The 5,105-nt window shown below is 39.3% G+C and overlaps 1 long non-coding RNA gene across 2 annotated transcripts; it reads right to left on the reverse strand.

Moving 5' to 3' along the window:
- Positions 1-781: 781 nt before the first annotated feature.
- On the reverse strand, positions 782-2,609 carry LOC115587151 (uncharacterized). Of its 2 annotated transcripts, XR_003984978.1 has the most exons (4): positions 2,538-2,609; positions 1,429-1,513; positions 1,042-1,183; positions 782-960 (listed from the first exon to the last, which is right to left on the reverse strand). It is a non-coding gene; the product is annotated as an uncharacterized LOC115587151 (long non-coding RNA). The 2 variants fall into 2 exon arrangements; XR_003984979.1 differs by lacking the exon at positions 1,429-1,513 and having other exon boundaries at positions 2,538-2,608.
- Positions 2,610-5,105: the final 2,496 nt, after the last annotated feature.

A 5,105-nucleotide genomic window follows, 5' to 3' on the forward strand; every position in this document is an offset into this window, starting at 1 on the left:
ATCTGACCGGATCGGATTTCTCATAGTCAGATTTAAAACACCTAGATTATTCGATTGATAGTCGCATTACTACTGCATGTATACGGTCCATCAGATCAGATGCAAGAGCGCCATTGTGCATCTAGTTTGTGTAATTATCATGTACACCATATATGTAATGTACAAAGATGTAGCTTCATCTCGCTCTTTGTAGGCCATCTTTCTCAAATGCCGAGGCAGTTTGTTGTTGCTGGTGACCTAACGAGGTCAGCCGGAGGTGGCTGTATTAACACTAGTTAAAATGAGTACAGTTCCACCTATCGTACCAGGGTATGACATGCTCCGGCCAATAATTCGATTTTCTCACTGGCATGTATACTCGGACAATTGCAGTTGTCTGATTGAGTATCATAGTCGAACTATGGCTGTAATCCAACTAAGCTGTTCATGTTAATGCACTGACTGTAAAGCTACATCAACAGCAGCCCAGTCATTTATTTTACTGCCCCATCAAATCAGCATAGCAGTCATTGCTGCCAATCAAAGGAGCGTCCATCAAAAGAAGCTAGTATATCTACAATAAACCTGTGGTTTCTCATCCCAAGCATCTCTTCACCTCCCTTGATCAGAGCATCCTTGATGATGGCAGAACTTGATTGATTTTTGGGTCACAGGCTGGAGGACGAAAGACTGAGGGCAAGAGGAAGCATCTGGCTTTGTCTATTAAAATGAAAGATTCATCCAAGTGCAACAGTATGACTCCTTGTATGTCTTTATAATATGTTTGGAAGACAATGAAGGTAGCATATTGATCATACTATGGATACACAGACAGAACTTAAAAGGATTAGGTCACTGTAAATTGCCATCATTTGAACTGGATTGAAAAATACATTTGCATCATGTCCTGGCTCCAGGTTGTCTTCAGTGTATCCACGAAGAAAACCAAAGGAATGCAGTCATCTTTAGAGCCAGTCTCATCTAAAACATTTCAGTAGAAATTAAAACAGTAAATACATTCCTTCTTACTCCTCTGGTGACAGAGGCTCAGTGGAAACACACCTATGAGTGAGCTGCTTGCTGCCGGCTTGGCGTGGCTCCTGAGCCACTGCCATGACTACAGTCAGCTGTCCAACTCCTGGTCCCAGGCCGGATCCTGTCATTACTGGAGCAGCTGGAGCAGGGCAGCACCAGCTGTACATGGCTAATGATACACAGTGACATGAAAACAGATGAGAGGGACAGACCCAGACACACCAGAGCACAAAGGTTCAGCAACGTAAAAAACAGGTCAGCTGTGGTCATGGGAAAGGTGGGACTGGGAGTTAAATAGAGACAGAAGAACAGTGAAGAAAGAATTAGGTGGTTCATTGATCCATTAACAGTCTGAAAAGATGTATTTTTGTGGTTAGATGCAACACTTGCTATTGAGGTAACAAGAATGCCTACTTTTCAGTCCTGCTTGATATGGTGGCACTTGAGGTTACTGTGGTACCTGCAAATGTGGTTTAACACTCGAGCTGCAGCTCGGGACCTGAGGATATCCAGTTATATAATAATATGAGACCACTGACAGTAAAAATAGTGGAATGAGTAACATCACTGTAACATCATCCATAGGTTTCTGAAGAGCCAGAATAAAGCTCAAAGTGGGTGTCACCTGATGTTACTATCTTTGCAGCACCTTACCCCGTAAAAACTCTGGCTAATCAAAAATGGGCAAAGATGTGGAGCGGGGATGGAAATGAAGCAAACGTCGTTAGTTAAATAAGCTTCCAAGCTAAGGCAAGGAAGAAGTGAATTTCACCTGATAGTAGTTTGATCCTGAATCATCTATTCAAGCTACTTGTGGGTTTAATTTGCCCCAGTCATAATAATTTACTGTACATCAGCTGTAAGATAGTGAGCAACAACTGGCAACAGGGGTGTGTGTGTCAGAATTTATGTTCAGTCTTGTCTCTGACCAAAGGCATCACTTCTTTCACTCCACAATCCAGTGTCTTCTCTTTTTCCATCTCCTCTCTCTACATTCATGGGGAGCCAAAACAGATCCTCTACCACTCAAATTGCATTAACGGCATACAATAGCGGCTCTGTTGTCTTCATCTTCCAGCCGCACCTGGACAACCTGGTTTTGCAGTATATTGTTGGATACCTTAAGTTTCAGTGTTACAACTGATAAAATAATTGCTGTCTGTGGTTCTATATGGGCTGTGGCAATAATTTTGAAATTATGAACTACGAACTGAACTAGTTCATTGTAAAATTTGTGAACTGAATTTTGAACTAGTTCAACACTGCACAATATTACAATGGAAATTAAATATGTGCAACATCACTGGTCACACTTTTCTTCTTCCTTTTCAGGTTATAAGTACAACAAAAATGAGGCCCAACAATGAACCCAATCAGCCTATGCTAACAGCTAGCGTCCCGATTAGCATTAGCATTGTTTGCATGGTTTCCCAACTAAAAAGGGTTTGTTAACACCACTATGAAGTACACAATGTTATTTAAGGTGGACGTAACTTCAATGAACTAAGAGCAACCATACTCACTGATGGATCTACTCTAAGCAACAGACAACAACAACTCTGTGGTGGAGCACAGCCTGCATGTGTATTTCTTCAGTCAGTCCTTGAAGGCACAATAACCCTGATACGCCAGTAGGGGACAGAAAACATTATTCAGAAACTGACGGGAGTCAAAACATGCAGTGTTTCTCTTTTTATACATCCATGGCAGCATCATAAAATAAAGAAAGCATTTATTCGACAAAAAAATGTATATATGTCCCCAAGTGTGGGATGAATCATCATTTTTAATGAATAATATTAATAATTTCCAAGAAGTTACAAACTCTAAAATACCATTAAGATAACTACAAAACAGCTGTTGGGTCAGACATGGAATTAGTCATATGGAAAAAAAAAAATATATAAAAAATATAAGATTTTAAAATCAATGGAAAATTAAACACTGATGCTCCACCATAATGTTATACTGTACCACTAATCACTAACTGTCAAAATAAAGTTTTAACCAAATATCCTAATGAATTTGTATTACAGAATATACAAAATACGGAGATAATCTCCTTTTTAAACCGATACTGCCACTATCATTTTCAGGATGTACTGCCAAATTACTATTACTACACATATCAGACAAAATCCTTGACTAGAGGAAAACAATCATAAGGGCAATATTATCATAATAATTAAGTAATAGCTAATAATTCTAAAGAATCATTTTAGATCAAAAGGACACTATATGGATTTTGCTTCCCCAGTTTACTACTCAATTCTCAATGGCCATTACATTAAAACATAAATAAATAAAAGGCTTTCACTCCCCACAGGCAAATTTTGCAATCCCACTGATATTGTAAACCATAAATTTGTTTGTATGGAGTGGTAAACTCTTAACTATTTTTGTAAAACGCATAGTATTTTATTTATGTTGTTTTATTCAGATTATGTTAGTACTGTTGCTTCTGCACTTTTCGAAGTCATAACTACAGGCAACCAATTGAAAAGCACTGCATTATACTGAATAAAATTACAGTTTCTGTGGGTTTAAACATTGTTTGAAACAATTAGGATAATGTAAATTCACCACTTTACAAAATATACAACAACGGTCTAGTTGTTTTTTATTATTACTATGTCTTTATGTTTGTCAAGAACACATCTCTGTGGGAGTTTTCTTACCTTCCTGAGTAAGCTTCAGAGGAAGATTTTGGTGCTAAAGTTATTAAAATGTTATTTTTCTACCAACCAACTAAGAGCTGTGCTTGCATTTTTACCTCTTTAAAAATTCTGGCAATCATTTGCCGATATTATAGATCTTTTTTCTTCTTTGGCACATTTTAACACTGACTTAAAGTGGAGACTGGACAATAGCTGGACCACTCCAAACAAGGCCAAATGGGACCCAGCAGTGTTTGAAGAGAGTCAGACTCAAGGCTGACTAAAGGGAATGAGACATTCCTTCTTTTGTTTCATCCACTGAAGAATAGACTAGCACTGTATGAGACATGACCTTCTCTGTCTCTCCCTGTGTGGACATACAACCAGCAAACATTAGGTGCAGCCTTGTTTGCAATCCAAGGATATTTCCTTCAAAGTGGAGTCAAGGTATCACTGTGGAAATGCAGGCTCTTTCATCATGGTGACAGATTTAAATTTAAGCTATGGCGAGAAAACAATCCCATTCACCCACTGTGGGGTAAATATAGCGCCAATGTAATTTTGTCAATACTATACCTTAACTTTAGGACACTATTTATTTCAATACATCCGTTCCAGTCTACAGGCCAGCAGTGTTGTTTCAACAGTGTAACTTCCATCTTTCTCCACTCTCACCCTCCCTAAGTGTATTGTTCTCAGATCCAAACAAAGTTGCAGTGCTCCGTGCCCAGCTGGCTCTGGAGGAGCTTGAAGATGTGGTGAAGAGGTTCATCTTCCCTGAGCAAAAGCTAAGAAGATTTCTGTGGGCTCTTTATGACACTTTTTCAGTTTATAGTTTGGACTCGGAGGAATTTATTTTTTATATGCTGTGGTTATATTCAGTTCTAGTTTTGTCTTGATGATAAGTGATGTGCAAATTCTTTCCTTTAAGTTCCCATGAAATGGCTTATGGAGTGCTAATTGTGGCCAAACTGGGGCAAAACACAGCCTCCAAGAAGACGGAGGTCAGTTGGAGGTTGAGTCACAGCACAGGACCGCATACCTGCTTTGTGCACAAAGCACATTTTGTGCTTACTTTAGCAACAAGGCTACCCTGCTGGAAAAACCAGCATGGACCAGCCTAGCTGGTGACCAGCAAGACCAGCACATTTTGTGTTTTGGTGCTTCTGGTCACCAGCAACTTCACCAGCACCTTCACCTGCAAGATTATGCTGGTAGGCCACCATAATTAATGGGAACTTGCTGGTGGACCAGCTTCATCAGTTATTTAAAAAATATTACCTTGATTAGTTGATAACCGAGTATTCTGTTCAGTTAACTCTGGTAGTCTGTTTCACAGCCTGTAATTTGACTTCCTCTGAGAGAGAGGGTGCTGTGACTGTGACTGCTGAAGACTTCTATTAGAGTAATTACTATAACTCATCATGTGTCACA

This window comes from Sparus aurata, chromosome 8 (genome assembly GCF_900880675.1).
Source record: "Sparus aurata chromosome 8, fSpaAur1.1, whole genome shotgun sequence".
In the NCBI taxonomy this organism is placed as follows: domain Eukaryota; kingdom Metazoa; phylum Chordata; class Actinopteri; order Spariformes; family Sparidae; genus Sparus; species Sparus aurata.